The sequence below is a fragment of the Vanessa tameamea genome, chromosome Z (genome assembly GCF_037043105.1).
Source record: "Vanessa tameamea isolate UH-Manoa-2023 chromosome Z, ilVanTame1 primary haplotype, whole genome shotgun sequence".
Taxonomy (NCBI): Eukaryota; Metazoa; Arthropoda; class Insecta; order Lepidoptera; family Nymphalidae; genus Vanessa; species Vanessa tameamea.
The window spans coordinates 9,316,613-9,334,729 of NC_087341.1; the positions used below are offsets into that span (position 1 = coordinate 9,316,613).

Consider the following 18,117-nt stretch of genomic DNA (forward strand, 5'->3'; position numbering starts at 1 on the left):
ATAACAGAGAAATCATAATGAATAAAAAACCATTTTTAGCTAAATTTATTACGAAGTAATTTTCCTCTTCGTCCGACACATTAATGAGATTATGCTTAACAGCTAAAAAAACTAAGAAAACCTAATTCTTGTGTTAACGGATTGGTTGTTGATGTCCTATTAAATTATAACATTTACTAGTGGAATCACTTAGTATGTAGAATTTTATTTAGTAAAAAAAATGTAATATCACATTCATAAAAAACAAAAGGCAATAAAAATATTACATTCACTTGTATTGGTAGCAATAAAATTTGAATACTAAAATGCAATATTTTTAATACATACCTTTTTTGTTTAATATAGTTTCTACAAAGGTTGTATCGAGTAAAATCAAATTCAATATTTTAAAATTACAATATAATCATTATGAATATTTATAATCCAATAAAGTAGCGTTACAACCGTAATGCAGAGAATATTCTTATATCATAAGAAAGGAATAAGGAATGTTTTGATAATTACGAGAGCTTAATTTAATAAATGAGTACACCTTAAAGCCAACGACACCGACGAGGAGGCTACGAGATGGTTATATTGGTTAACGCACCACTGATTAACGTCAGTAGCAGACGGTGCAAAGGGTTTAGATTCGTATCTACACTGGAGTCTAAATAAATTTAATTGAAGCAAAAGTCACTCTCCTTCATCGTCGTTTGAAGTAAATGAGATTATTTATACGGGTCACGCAAAATATACATTGAAATACCCCGACGAAACACAATGGAATAAAAAAAAAACATCTATCAAAACATTACGTATTTTCTTATTCTTTGGTAAAAATAACAGCTTTTGTTTATCAGTTCGAAGTAGTATGAAAATATCGTTTAAACAAAAGTGTTTCAGAATAGGAAGAAATGCGAAACTCAACAATTTTTTGACATACTTTTTGTGCTTAGCAACCAAGCGTGACCACGTAATAATTTGAAGCGAATCATTGTTTACGAGGCCCTAGGCCAGTGGTCTTCAAACAGGACGTTACTATTCAGACTACAGTAAGTTAAGTAACGTTAACTTATCCGGATTGTTTATCTAAGTTTGCTAAATATTATATATTTGTTGTTGTTTTGAATAAACAACTAACTTACTTGATATCTTAAGAATGAAACAGTGACTAAATTTATTTTGTAAATAAATGTCACTACGGGTTTGTTATAAAATAACTATTTTGTTCTATTATTTCAGTTTACAATTACCTTATTGACATAGAAAGGTCATATTATATATATATTATAGCTTATCATTTCAATAGATACATTGGTGATATATTCTATAGAATATTATATGTTGTATAATTAGATAGATGATGAGTCCAAGGCTAGGATTTGTTAAACCCAGATGATAAAAATTGTCTTGATTTTTGAAAATCAGTACACGTCATTTTTAAAATATAAAAAATGCAATAAAATATATTGCATATGCATATACTAGTTAGGGCAAATTTTAGATTACGTTTAAAATGCATCACCGATCGTGAAGTTGGGGCGGGGGTACGTGTCGCATCTCATTACCTGTTTGGAATTGAAATGAACTTTCCTGATAGCATTCTAAATTAGAAACAAATCAAGAATCGGGAAAACTAGTAACTTAGTTGGAATAACCATTGCTTGTGTTCGATATGTATCACGGTTCATCTCTTGTTTGGTTTGTTTTTAGTGAGTAATACTGCAAGAATAAGGTTTGAACTTGAATGTTTGACCGACGTTAAACAAAGAAGTTATCTTGATCGATTCTTGCAACACTGTTCCTGGTAACTAAATTCATGATACATTTTATAGGCATTGAACCCTCTTAAATATGTTGATAACTGGGAATCTCGCTCTTCCTTATTATATTTCTATATAATATCCGGTTATCATACACACATTGACACATACATCGTGTTAGTAGTACACGTATACAGGCGCACACATATGTATGAAGGTGGGTGCTCCTGTATATATGCAGTGCAGTGCTCAATTTAACCCATAAAATCATTGTTATTTTATGAGCACCCGAGTGTTAGTTGATAATTGTGGGAAGTTTTTATTTACATAACATTAACAATGTTGCCGCGAAACTATTAAATACATACTATATATCATTTTTCATGTGATAACTACTTTAAATATAAAAGTTGTATTTATAGTTTTGTAGGTATTATATTGCATATTTGTATTGTATTGTATTTGTATTGTATATACATGTATTTAGTGAGATCTATGTGACTTCAGAAGTTCCAAATATCTGATAGTAAAGTATCTGATAGTCCTCAGAATAGTAGATAATAATTCGGAAATTATCTATATTTATTCAAAGATATGTATGAGATGAGAAACGAATTGTTTTTAACAAATCAACTTACAAACAAATAATCGACTTACAACAATAAAAAAATAATATTATTTTATTTATTGTTCAAATTTGCATCGAGCATTGTAAATGTTACATGTTAGGTGTTAAATGAGTGTTCATGATAAATTATTCTATTTCAGTTAAAACACGTAACACTGCGACAGTTTCGTGTAATTCGGACAAAACATTTCACGGAACCGTAGCTCTACACAAAGAGCGTAAACTTTAATTGAACATTGAAACTGTGGGTCACATACAGGCGGATGCGATTACGAGGATAAAATTACATTTCTCATTTCAACGGCAACTCTTTGATGAAATGTGTTGTCCTTTTGTATGTAATATTATTGATAATAAAAATATAGCACACGCTTTCAAATTTCAGACTTTTTTCATTGATGACATTTCATGTTTCGGTTTTTTATTGAACCGGTACCTTTTAATTAATCTAATCATCACATAATATATTATCACTACAATATAAATGTACAAAGTAAGCCACAAAGGTCATAAGTCACTTAGCATTTATCTTACCACGAGGAATGTGGTATTCTGTGATCATACTAATTTTAGATGTCATAATTATTCCCTTTCGTTTCGATTAAAATAACGGAATTTATATTTTTATTACTTATTAGCTCAATGTTAAACTTCTTTTTCAATGCAATATCTTTGAGTTTTTATATGTTTAGATACTGTCAAAGCTGGCTAATAGTGGCCATGAGTTGGACAATAAGTAGACGCACTGTAGTAAAGTGTTGTAACGTTTGGCGGGTATCAAGCGTAGATGTCACGCACCCACAGATAATAAAATCTTTTATAGTGAGACATCTCTATTTTGTTAAATAAATAATAAAGTGCAATACATCTCTGGAAATCAACGTGTTAAAATCTAAAAAGTATAATATGGTAAATATTACAACAACATTGGACCAACGTTGGTTTACTTTTTAAAAGTTAATTATCTTTATGTAACGTTAATTATTCTTTTGAGGCATAAACTCGTATATACTAGAAATGTGAACTCGAGTTAGTATATGTGTTTGTTTGTGATTCATTAAAGTCTTAACTACTCAACCCATCGATATAGCAAACATATATGTATATCCATGATAAATATAAATTGGCAAAGACTACTTCATAATTTTATTGAAGTAACAAAATCTTCCACACTGATCAGATCAGTGCTGATAGATTAATTAGTAGAATTAGATGAGGATTATGCGCGAAGATTGTTGAACTTTACACGATAATCCAAGTATTCAAAAATAGTAATCTAAGCACATATTATATAATGCAGTTTATGAAACACAGCGGATCAAAATATAATACCTTTCGAGCAATATAATAAAGCAATGCTCGATGAAGAAACATTAGGGTCAAGGGCGAAGGGTGCGTTAATAGCTATAATGTTTATAATGGAAGACTTCGGCTAAAATTAACAGACATTTTCCGTATTCAAAAATACCGTTATGTATATTTAATAGCGACACAGAATCTCTAAATGTAAAACGTAGTTTGTATTCTAATTGAAAGTTAAAATTAATCATCATTAATGCATTACCGCCTGTGATCTTTATCAGAATCAGTGAACAGTTGAGGAAACAGTTGGAAGATCTGGCGAAAGTTTTTAAATTGAATGAGAGATGTAAACGGTTGCTTTAGTAGAAACGGTTTTCAGTTTAAGACCATTCGTGATAAACGTAGATTAAGCTTTAACTAATAAAACTTGATTTTTATATAATTGTGATGATAATTAAAGCATAATGAAAAAAAAGGAGGTGTGGTGGAGGTGATTAATTAAATTTAATTTTTTTAATTAAATTTCAAAATACTGTTTTCTTAATTAAATTTCACTGTCATTTAAAAGTTATACGTATTACTATTTTTTCCTTAAAATATGCACAAACTGTATTTTATATCTTACGGGAGATATCCACAAGAGAATTTTAGTTTAGTACTAGAAGATAGAGGAGCTTTTAATTACTACGGTTTATCAAGAAATGACGTCGTGTGAGTTAATCTTGTTAATACAAATTAATGAGTTTTTCAAACCTCTTTAATTCCGAGTTGTTTTTATAAATAAATAAAGAAAGAATGAGAGTAAAGCATTACTAATATCTGGATATAATCAAAATATTCTTTATTCGAGTATGCTCATAAAAGCACTTTTGAATTGTTATGTTATAGTGTGGAATGCCACCTGTTTGGAAAGTAAATTTCACCGACAAGATCCGGCAAGAAACTCAGTAGTTATTTTTTTCCACTAATTGCAGAGTATATCAGTTGGCACTTTTTTTTTATATATCCTGCTCAAAAGTCAATAAATACTTAGTCCACGCTATTTTATCTTTAATATAATTTTGTATTGAGTAATATGCCTTTCTTATCTATGTTTTTTTTTAAATTAAAAATAGCTGTGGAATCTTATTGAAACGAATACCGGAACGAATAAATCTAGCAAGATAAACAATGTTTTAAGCCTTTAGTTATCGCTCTGTAACCGTACAGTTGCGTATTTAACTTAAAATCGATTGAAGCTGTTAAACTGTCTTCACAGGTATTTAGTAGCATGATCTAAACAATAATCATAAATCAATTCAATATCAACAAATTTTGGGTGTTAGTTACGTACAAATATATATATATATATCAGTAAAGTAAAATAGAGATATCAGTGAATACGAACTTGAATAACTTCCCACTAATTGATTAAACGCTTGCAAACTATTCGCGAAGCGTTAAGTCAGATATACAAAGTACTTAACAAACGTTACGCCTGGCCACGTTGAGTAATTAGGGTCTGATAATCCTTTGCGGAAATCTCTAAGGGTTTCTGTTATTTGAAACAACGACTCCTTGCTTCTTTTTGATTGTATCGTCTGATCTACGGAGGGCAAATTAAGTGGTAAGACTATATGTTAATTACGTCGTTATTGTGGAGTGGTGTTGTATTGACTCTACATTTTTAATTCAGAATAAAAGTCTTTTACCATTCAACTAACTCCTTACCACGTAATTAAATCTTTCACAGTTTTTAATAGTATTATTTCTCTTCACTTCCAAGGAAGGTTCTTTTTTGTTCGAACTAACTTTTCATCGCGAAATAATTTATATTTGAAACATCTTTACGTTTTTTTTTTCCGAGAAAACGATAAAAGATACGTTTAGTGCGTTTGTTTAATCTTGGTAATTGTAATTTGTTATCTTAGTAGCGATAGTATGTTTAATTGTATAAGAAAAGTATCTTCAGTTGAAAACAGATTAATTTATGTTATGATAGGAGAAAATCAATCGAAGCTTACGAAATCAAATGTAGACAGCATTTGATACAACTTGCGCTATTGTACAATTATTACCACTTGATTACATCTCATGTGAGTGTTCACTTCAAGAAATAACCTATTAAAATATAATACTTATTTGCGTACTATAAACATTCTTATAAGTCATTGAGATATTTATAGAGCCGTAATGGTCCAGTGGTTAGAACACACAAATCTCTCGATGATTGTGGGTTAAAACTTAGGCCAGACACTAAATTTTAATATGCTCTTTTAGCAATTATGATTCATTTCGTGCTCGACGGTAAATACGAGGATATTATTACCTATGCCATATGCGTATCCATCAACAGAAGAGGAGGCCTTAGTCCACCAGTAGTATATTTACTGCTACTTAAGCTATTTACATTGTTGATATTGTCCTTTTATATATTTACATAAGAAACTTATATATTTACGTAGTTTTATATCTCGTTATGCAGTTATACATTTTCAGTTCTTTTACTGTAAATTGAAATCGAACAGCTCTTTTGTGACAGTGATCGAATTACATAATTTCTGCTCCACTTCCCTCCACCCTCGTACTTTCGTGAAAAAGGTTAGGTGCGTAATGGACAAGTAGAAAACGGGGTTCTGTCTATTTTCTATTATTATTAAAAAAAAAAATTCAAACCATAAATCATAAAAATAAAATTGTATAAAAAGAATAAAGGATCATTAACTATTTACAGTCTCAAAACCAATACACATCGGGAAAGCAATTTGGAACATTCTTCCATTGTTCTAAAACAAATGTGGCTCAGAAAACGTCTTCGTCTAGGGAAATGATTGTTTTATCGAAATGTTCGTCGTAGGTCGTTTTATTGACCGAGCTTCTACAATGTAAATAATATATGTACCTTATTTTTAGAAATAGGACTTTAATTAGTTATAATAATTATGTTTTTAAACTCAAAATTCTTATTTATATAAATTAGAATATGAAATATGTATTGCATAAAAGCAAATATATATATATCTTGTTTTTCATCAAAAATATTTTCGGGTATCTTATATTTACTGTTAGTAATAAATAAATTTCCATGAATTGTAATTTGCCAAATGCGATAAATCTAAATGACTATTTTGTCAAGTCAATTTTAAATAGGATTTATTCCAGACCAACTCTCTTGACTAAAAATTGTTTGCTCCTTTTAACAATACATCTATGATATTGTATTGTATACTACGGTCACTCAGCAATCAAAAGTAATAATATTTTATTCACACAATCATTTTGTAACTTACTTTACTCACATTCAATTTACTTTGAATTGTTGAAAACCATGTTGTTAATTCTAATTAAAATTAACAGCCAAATTATGAAATAACTTTTATTTGATAAAATTAGAAAGAAGTATCTCTCGACTTTCAAAATTAGAACACAAACCATTTACGAGTACTATTCACTACTAGAAGATCAAAATCAAATAGTTTATAATAAATATTATTTCTTTTTTATAAATTAGGGTTGATTTACAAAGTTCTTACAGATCGAGAACTGAATTATATTAACTTTTATATTCAATTTATCAACGGGAAAATATTTTTAAACTATCAGTAGAGAAGAAGAAGTAAGATAAAAAAATCTAGGGACGGAACACGATTGTATCATTGATTATACACAGTGAATATGTACATTAACAATATTAGATACACTTCAATAAGTTACACAACTCATCCTGTACTAAAAGTAAAAGAATCTCAGAATAAGTTCAGCAAAGGAAAAGTTTTAATGAATCACCTGAAATTCTTTAGCATCTTCCTCATTTCAGTCATTAAAGATTAAATTCAACAAAGTATTTAAGGATTCTGTATTCAAACGAGAACTTTAAAATTTTGTCACGAAAAATATTTATTTGACTAAAAAACAAAAATTCTTTTCGAAAATAACTTGTAATTGAAATATTAGATTTTACGTTGGTGATAGGGTTTTTGTGCGAGCCCGTCTGGTAGGTACCACCCCCTTATTTGGTACTGCCAAGCAGCAATACTTATTATTTTTGTTTTCGATTTGTAGGATGGTGGCTTATATGGTTTATGGATATGGTTTAGTTTCCAGGTGCATTGGTGAAGTGGGTGATGATTAGTGGTAACTTGTAACTGGTGGTGACTAATTATCATCAGGTGACCCTTTTATGAATCTGCCTACCTGGTTAATATGTAGGTATATATTATTCAATATAACCAAATTCCTTATGCCGTGCGTATAAAACTTTTTATTATGTTAGGCAAAGTAAAAACTACCACAGCTAAGGTTCGGAACAAAAAACAACCCAGATAAGAGGAATCAACAAAGAAACTTAACAGCTACAACTTTGAGTTTTTTTAACTTTGTTTATTCGCTTATACTTAACCTAACTTATACTCTATGAAAAGGCCTGGAAATGATGATTTAATTTTTGAAGATGAAACATTATCTGTAAAGTCGGTTTAGCCTCGCGTTTCTCTCTCTTTGATTACGAAACAGAGTATTGTTGTCTGTTTTTAGAGCCGTGTAAAACAGTACAAACAGATTGCCTACAGCAAATCACTAAGCAGTTGAGTAACAGTCGTAATCAGTTTGTGTTTGTTCCTCGTATTAACGTTATGAGCACTACAATTTCTTATAAACTATTAATGTTCTTCCTATATTTCGTATATTTTAAATACAACAATATTTATTGAAAAACGACAGTTTATATATTGTCTGCATGTATATGTATAATCGGATAATGCTGCTGCAGGTGTATGACTAATCGCGAATACTTTTAATGAGATACCATTGCATTTTAGTATTATGGTAATTCCAAGGTCAGTTTATTTCACGTAATTCATACCTACTAATTACCTTATTCATTAATATATATATATGTGGCTCAAAGTAATTTGTAAGAATACAATATCAATTTATTATTATAAGTATAATACAAAATTATACTTATTATAATAAACTCAATTGTAATTAATTAATAAAAAATATTAGTGTTCTTAGAAAAACCACTTAGACTACCTGAATAAAATATATTTAGATTTTATTTAATTGGCAAATTACATTAACCATCGCTAGGAACTCTTTAAAAACCGTTTTATACTGTTAATGTACATCATTCGAATTATATATTACGAAATAACAAGAAAGTTATCCGAAAGTTCTTTTAAAAACTTTTTACAAACGTTTAGCATATTTTTATTGTTTTGTTTAATCTTTACTAAACTTTTAATTAATTAATGTTTTTAAAGTCATTGACGAATTTATTTTTCATATAAAGAAACATTACAAACAAAGAACTTAAGCAAATATTGTGTTCTCGTTAAAATTAATATTTTTCTTTATAGAATATTTTTTTAAGAACTACATCAATTTATTTGAAATTTGATGCCAACTTAATTACGTCTCAGCATTTATGTACTATCTACTATCTATCTATCTGTACTATCAACTGAGGATACGTTTTTGGTAAAACTTGTACATTCACCGCGTCATTGATTCGAGTCACTTGTAGATTTAGCGCTTTTCGGTGAAGGTTTTAATATATAAGTAACTACACTTCGCAGTGTGACCCACTTTTAATTTAGACCATTGACGAACATAGCAATATAAAATAAAACTCATATATTGTACGAGAAAAAATCTGTAACAAGGACGTGTCTATCCGTAGTGCAGAATCGAGACGGAGATTAACATGCAGACAGTTTGTAGAAATATTTTTTTCCGTCTATCCGTTTGCTTGACGCGGTAGCGATTGAATAAATTACAATGAAAAACTGAAATTCTACATTTAAACCCATTGGAGACATTTGTGTTTATAATTTATGTAAACGTAAATATAATGTATTTACGAAACTTTTCAACAAACGAACATAAGACATATAATATGAAAATATTGTTACATTGCTCAGACTCCCGACACAATGTCTTGTTCGAGTTTTGTTTTTCTCATATAATTTTGCTTCGCTACTTATAAATTCAATATAAATAACATCTACACTTATATAAAATAATATTTCAGCCATATTTTTCAGCTATATTAATTTACAATAATAAACGAGTATAATTAATCATGCTACAATCTTGTATTTGTATATAATAACAGAAGTAAATAATAAATAAATACGTTTATGAACTTTTATAAAAAATAGTTTATCATGTTAGTTATTTATTTGGTTTTGATGTTGCTTAATATACTGAAACAACATGAAAGGTATGAAAAAAATAGCGAAAACAGTCAAACACTTGCAAGTCTAAATTAATTCATAGACGGACACGAGAAAACGAAGAAAATAAAAAATACGACATGTAAGTGAGGTTTCAAGTGAGGATGTGCAAATACTGAGGGTCGTCATCAAAGTCGGCCTGCCGCGGGCAAAACTCAAACACCAATCAGATCTTATTCAATTAATCCGCCTTAGGCTCGGAAGCCGCGGCTACTTTCGACTTGGAATTAGCTATTTGCAAACCTTACGAGCCACTTGTAACACATACAAGAGAAAATGTTACACAAAATGCGTTAATTCTAATGATAAAATTTCGCACTTAATTAAAATAATGACTGCCCATTATTATTTAATTTAAAGTGTCTCACTTACGTCCCGTTTTTAAAAGCTTTTCTGCACCCGAATAATCCAATTATTTCTCGAAACGACTATAAGCCCAGTTCCAACTTTATCGAACAAACCCTCGACATTTTATTCGAGTTAAATATTTATTTATTCTTAACTCGATCTCAGGCTATACGATGTTCATTACTTTATGACGACCTCCGTGGTCGAGTAGTGTGTACACCGGTTTTCATGGGTACGCCACTCCGAGGTCCCGGGTTCGATTCCCGGCCGAGTCGATGTAGAAAAAGTTCATTAGTTTTCTATGTTGTGTTTCTATCTTGGGTCTGGGTGTTTGTGGTACCGTCGTTACTTCTGATTTCCATAACACAAGTGCTTTAGCTACTTAAATTGGGATCAGAGTAATGTATGTGATGTTGTCCAATATTTATATTTATTTATATTTATACAAAACAGGAAATTAACTAATTATTTTTAAAGGATAAAATAACAGTCCATCATGTTTCCACTGCTGGAACTTCTCCTGTCCAGCAGGAGCATTTCATCACGTTTCGAAAATTTTTGTTTTTCGTGTAGTCTTTAATGTCAAACGTTATTACGATTGATACCTAAAAATAGTATAACATTTATAAGTACGTTTAAAGAAATAATGATTGTAAAACATGTTCTCGGAAATTAAACGTCGATATTTCAACGTCGTAATAATACTCATTTTACTTACAAAGAACGTCGTAGAGATAACTGTCATAAGAATTGAAAGAAAATCTACTTGTTGAATTACAAATAAAATTAATATGTCTTCATAAATGTATTTTTAAAGAAGACGAAGCACTTATTATTTATGTAAGTATGATTTATTTCACTCGAAAGCAATATCTATTATATTTATATTACTAGATTTCCTAATGATTTCTGCTTTTAATAATTTCTTATATAATTATAATGATTTATTTCTTCTAATATATACATTTAAAATATATTAATTTTTATAAATATAAAAGGTGCATTAATTTTGTTAAATAAATAAAACATACTCGATAAATCGTCCATTTGAATTTATTCGTACTTAATCTAATCTGTGTTTCTTTATTACTATTGCTGATTAAAGTAGTTAAATAAATCATACAATACTACCATACTTACTTTAAAAAAGGTAATAATAACGAAACGAACTAATTGAAAAGAAATTGTAAACTCTATTCACAACAGCGTTTAGGTGTATCAAAAAGTATCGGGGAGAAGGTTTTAAAATGTCAGCTGAAAGTACTCTGAAACGAGTTTTAGAATCCGTTTCGCATGCAAATCGGATTACTTTCGTATATCATAATACGTTATTTTTATTTGTGCGTTTTTATTACTTCACCTATTCATTGATTTAAAGGTAAATTGACAATGGTCTAGTATAGATAACTTGTAGGAATAGACATTGTCTGACGATATGGCCAGGACATCCCGAGAGATATTTCTGATCCTGCAATCGAACCTGAGCAACTGTTTACTTGGTAAAGTCAAATAATAGCGGTAACTGCAGCTGTTCTTAAGTCAACTTTAAACTTATTTTAACATAGATCGTTGGAACCATTTCATTGCGCAAATATCGAGACTTATCGAAACTTATCATATATAAGCGTGGAGTATTGATGACTGTATTTTTAGACTGTATTTTTAGATGTTGAAAAAGAGTAACTACTGAGTTTCTTGCCGGTTCTTCTCGGTAGAATCTACATTCCGAACCGGTGGTAGCTTTACTTTAAATAGTTTGTTAAATGACGATTCAAAAGTGCGTGTAAAAAGCCTACTTGAATAAAGTATATTTTGATTTGATTTGATATAGCTCATATCTTATACATTAATAGCCTAACCCGATTTTGTCCAAGTGATTATGGGACGATGGCTTCATATAAAAAATCGGTTATGGTCTCATTTTCAATTGTTACGATTTAACAAAGAATTGATTTTAGAAACCGGAAAAACGTTACTGGCTTGTTAGAGAGCGGTACTACGACTGTATAAGAAAAAAAAAAGGGAACCCGTAAACATTCTAACTGAACTAATGTATACTATTTGATATTAAAAATTCAATTTAAAAGACGTTTCATTATTTTGGTGCAAAATGTAGATGAGTGACTTGCACTTTACAATGAAATTAAATCAAAACAAAACCTGTCATAGGTTTCGAAATTCCTAAAAAATCTTTTGAAAAAACGCGAACTTTTGCGGGAGAACCACTAGCAATATTTTAATGTCGGATAAAATATATTTGACACAACTTGATCATAATGCATAATATTACTAACTAATCTAAACTAAATTTATATCCCATTAGCAACAAGTCCAAAAGTCCCTATTTCGCAAGCTGCATTACCGCGCTTAATTTGTTAAGCTATGCATTAGACCAACTCGTCTAGCTTGTATCTCAAAGCTAGAACGAGGATTATATCCCTTGTCTCCGGCAACTTTAAAGCCCCATCTGATAACCGTTTGAGTATGAAATTATATGTTTATGTCGCATAACGAGAAACAGCAAACAATTTAATTTATGATTCGATCCGTAACTGCGTATTATTTTTAAAGTAAAGACGCAAAGTCCGAGATGCCGTGTCTAGCACTATTTTGTTTCTGTATTTGGACGGGCAAATGGGTTATCTGATGGTAAGTTGTCACCACTGTCTATAGACAAGACAAGACATGACACAGTAAGAAATAGTAACCATTCCTTAGATCACACCGATGCGTTATGAAGCATGGGCCTGTAGTTACAATGGCTTACTCACCGTTCACATCAATATTGCTGTTGTAATGCTGTTTGGCGGTAGAATATATAATAGAGTTAGATTAACATTCTTTAGAATACTTACTATTAGAATCGTTCCAAGCGAATTATTAACGACCACAAATAAATTCTAAAAAATAACGTAGAATTTGCTTGTAAAAACCACTTAAAAATACAAGGAAAGAAAAAAATGTTTTCCAAATCTAACCTGATTTTATATTAAACAACTAAGTTTTATTCGTTTTTTGTTGTTACATGATAAACATCTCGCTGGTCTCTATGACCTCGATAAGACCTTGTTGTGATCTATTTAAATCCGATGAATAAATTTATATTACAAATGGTCAAGTCGACATTGACAGTCGCCCGAAGAACACTGAAATGCTAATAGGGAATCGCATTAAGGTCGCAACTGTATGTATCTTTATCCTACTGAATTTAACATCAGTTTTTTTTCTTAGATATTTCTCGATTATCTTTTCGAAAATAAGTCTTATTCACGCGTGGACTTACGCTATAAATCTGAAAATTGTCTCAATACCAGAAATAAAAATATACCCTACACGTATCGCGGTACAATAAATTTCAAGTTGATTGAAAAATAAAAAAAAATATTACATATACTTTATTTTATTTTAAGAAGGCAGGCAAACAAACTGTTTCCTTAATGGTGAACATATTACGTATACAACCTTCTTAGATATCAACGATATGAGATATAAAAGTCCATAATGTATGTTAAATCCTGTACGAGATAGCTTGATCTTATTGACAGATGTAATTTTTTCTGATCGACAACTTGACGATGACGAACATATTATTTTCTTAATTTAATGATTTTAAAAATTGTAAAAATATTAAAAAAATACATATAATACAAAAGTTCCTAAAGATTCAAGCGTTATCCGAAAATTTTAAGACTTTTTCTATTATATATTATTGCTTCAAAGTAAAATTTAAATAGAAACACTGAAAATAATAGACGCTTATACAATGTTACATCAGTCGGACGTTAGAGACGCGAATAACAGGTAGCAACTGATACTAATATCGATTACAAAAATCCTTATTAAATATCATTGTTACGAACGGGGGTACTTTTCCTCTTTTTAGAAAAATAAGTTATTTATATATAAAAAATTGAATTCTAATTTGAATTACGCATTCCATCGTTCCATCGACTGTTATATATGTTATATTTTCTGTTTCTCATCACTAGCCCGTCTCTCAAAAAGATCAAGCTAACTTGAACAGGGTATAATAGTGTGTATATGAAACCACTGTTCTCAATCACTAATATGTTTCAATTTCAATTGAGAGTTATATTATTATACACATATTTAATTGAAATAACGTATTATTTTAAACTCATGTTTTCGGTAAATATTTATATACTTTTTTATTATTAAAATAATAATTATTTTTATAGTATTCATTATTGAATAGTATAAACAAGTAATTCCTGACTATTATTATTATTTAATAAACATTATATATTAATAAACAGCATCGTTTGACAGATTAAACTTCGCTTTCGATAAGTTTATAGTATAATTTAATTTAAAATAAAATATAAATATAAAAAATCTTTTTCTCTAGTATTTTCGCGGCAAACAAAATTTTCGAAAAAAATCAAGAATTGATCATTATAGTTTGATATTCTGTAGTATAATAATTGTTATACTAAGGAATTAACGGCAAAACAAATAATGTTTAATATTGTGCTGATGGATTTCACAGTTAAACAATTGTTATCATCTCTGAAACATCATTATCAAAATATATTATAGTCTGAAAAAGTACATTACGGGAAAATTTTATATATTATACAAGCTGCTCGTCCCGATTTTGTACTAACGACAATAACCAAACTACTTTTCACATTTGCCCGGTTAAAGTAAAAATATCCAAATAATCCTTACTTAACGGATGCTTAGTATCATAAATTAATAAAACAAAGTCGGTTCCTGCCGTCTGTACGCTTAGATCTCTTAAAATATGCAACGGATTTAAGTACGGTTTTTATCAATAAGTACGTTGAAGAGGAAGTTTTATTATATTATATATCAAGTCTAAAAAATCTAAAAATTTCAACTTTCCTGGCCGGTAAAAAATAAGAACTTTTCTTTTTATGATTCTTCTTCAATGTAAAAGTTGTATATGCATATAATTAGAATCCGGGACAGGAAACAAGTACATTATAAAAAAAAGAACCTTATATCTAGTTTTGTAAGTATTAATCTGTGTAACAACGGAATAGCTGAGTTAAAGTCATGATTCAACGTCATTTCTGTTCCGTGTTTATAAACTTCATTAATACTCTAGTTTCGCTTCGATTTTAGAAACATTGACATTGCTTGAAAAGTTGAGAGAAAGGTTAGACAAACATTTGGGTACTTACCACTGCTCTGACGGAATGCAATTGATAAATGTATTTATACAACAATTATCACCGAAGATTGCGGTTTAAAATCCCGGCTTTTATGGATTTGCATGTATTTCATGCAAATAAATGCAATATATCATTGGAGACGCTCCAAAACTTTATTTCAATCGGGGTTCAAAAGAGGTTTAGCCCAGGTAATTGATTAAAGGAAACTGTTATTATAAATAATTATAATATATAGTTTCTTTATTAAATCTTCTTTACTGTTATTATAAATGCAAAAGCGTGTTTATTGGTAAAGAAGAACTTCTTTTACGCAGCAACACAGCAACGTAATCAATGCTGTACGCTTTAACGGATATTGATATTTTGTTAAAATTTAATATGTAATATTAGTTCTTTGCATTTCTTCAAGACGACAAAAGTCTTTACTTTTTCGACTGTTGATACTTCTTATTGAAACAAATGAAATAAAAAGTGTAATGTGTAATTATTTATTATCTATTGGTACTACATGCTAAAGCGTGATGTGACGAATGCGATGAAATTACGTTATACATATGTACCAAGTCTGCTGGTCTTAAAGTGAAAAATCGTAATTTTCTTGTGATGCAAATCTTGTGCAAATCCAAGACCTCATACCTGTTTTATCGTCTCTCCCTTTGCAGAATCGGATTTCAGTAAGATTTATAACTTTTTAAAATTATGTATTTGACTATAAATTGAACGAATGAATGAATATTAGATCCCAAGGAGTTTACGGAAACATTCGACTTAAAAAAATTATAAACAACCATTTTAATTATAAATCAGAATAATGTAGAATTTAAACTTTGTATTGAAGTCATGCATGTATACCACAACATACATACAATTATATTAACTACAAGAATTATAGATAATACAAATCGAATTCCCAGAAATACATAATGAAGGCACGGAGCGTTTTTTGAATATTTCATGTTTTTAACTACCTATCGTAAGCGTGAAATGTGACACATAGGTTCCATATGAATGAAAAAAGGTTTGAATTGCGTGAGCATAAAATATTTAAAAAATATATATATGGCTATTTAGAGATAATCATTAATATTTATTACAGCGCCATTGTCTATGGACGGTGGTGGCCACTTACCATCAGGTGGCCCATTTGCTCGTCTGCTAACCATCTCGTCTTTATTATCGTATTTAATAAAAAAAAAGATTTTATTTATTTTTTATTTTAAGGACATGTGGCGTGGAGCTTTTAAAGTTACTTAAGTAAATATAATTCTTATGTCATGATTTTTTAAATATACCTATATAATTTTAATTGAAATAATAATATTTAGTACTGCTTTGACTTTTAAATACGTTTTTTTTTTAATTGAAATAACATGTATGAAGTATGATTATTGATTCGGTTATCGACACCGTGTTGTTGCACTCCCGTCACTTCCGTCTCGTGGCGTGGTGAGGCGAGCTGGTACTGCCTGGCACGGAGAAGCGCGGGATTTTTAACTGGAGAGAAAAAGATGGAGGACAAACTAGGAAGGACGGATTTGCGGTTAAAGTTATACGTAATATATGTATCGAGTGGTTTTAATATAATGGAAGTTAAGGTAATATGAGTTGTTTTATACTTAGATTAATGGCTTTCAGTTGTGCCAAATAGGCACATATTATTTCGCCAATGACACGTAGGAAAGGGCGTACGATTGTTCGTTAAAAAGGATATTTTATTTCTCTGAAATTTCCTAGAGGTAGAAATCTTTTTATTTATTTTCTGTAAAATGTGCTGGATAACGATGGAATTATATTGTACACATAGCGAAGCGAGTCGATGATTTTGTTATTCAAATTTGTATAAAAGGAAGTTGGAAATGTAAAATCTCCTTAAGTAAAAGAATAAAATGATCGGAGATGGCATTTGACTTTATATGTGTCAATATTATAAGTCAAACGAAAAGTTAAGAGGAAAATTTTGTACAAAATTATCAATTACAATTGGAAATAGAATTGAATAAACTAAAGTAAATATAAAATTCAACTGGCATTAATTTATCTTATAGTGTTGGTTAAAATATGCTACTACGTTTGGTCGTTTATTTTCTTAGTGTTATTATAATAATTAACGTGTCTTATACTATAGTATCTGTGGGTTTTTGTTTCCGTATAATGAAGCTAATTAAAAATCCATTAAATGTCAGCAGATATTAACTTAAAGAAAGGTAAGAATAATTACTATTAACAATACTATTTACGATTTTCGACTAATAATAAACAAATGTTTCAATGAAACCTTTTTACGCGTTCCATTGTAGCAGTGTTTACGCATTATATTTCGGAAAATGTTGTGAGCATTATAATATATAATAATAAAAAAATGCACAAATGTATATATATAGGCGATATAATTAAAACATTATCTGACTGACTTGACTGAACCATACTCAAAAGTAGTCCTTTAAACAATTTAAACAATTCGTTAAACATTTTGTAAACATTCGATTAAGTCTGTCTACTACGAAATTGCTACGCAACAGAGCTTTTTTATTGTTATACCGTGTAATGTGTCTAATCGCCAGTCTCGAATGATTAAACAATAGAAGCTAATTTCGCTGCAAAATAAAAAAAATATTTTGACTGTCGCTCTTCAAATGGAATAATGTTATTATAATTGACTATTCCGAAATGCATTATCTATTGATTAATATATGTATATATATATTTCGTGTGTA

At 29.6% G+C, this 18,117-nt stretch overlaps 1 protein-coding gene across 2 annotated transcripts in view; it reads left to right on the plus strand.

Annotated features, from left to right (window-relative positions):
• The window catches only part of LOC113404044 (uncharacterized protein), a 184,239-nt gene that overhangs the window by 86,008 nt on the left and 80,114 nt on the right, over positions 1-18,117 (plus strand). The gene's annotated exons all lie outside the window — the stretch shown is intronic.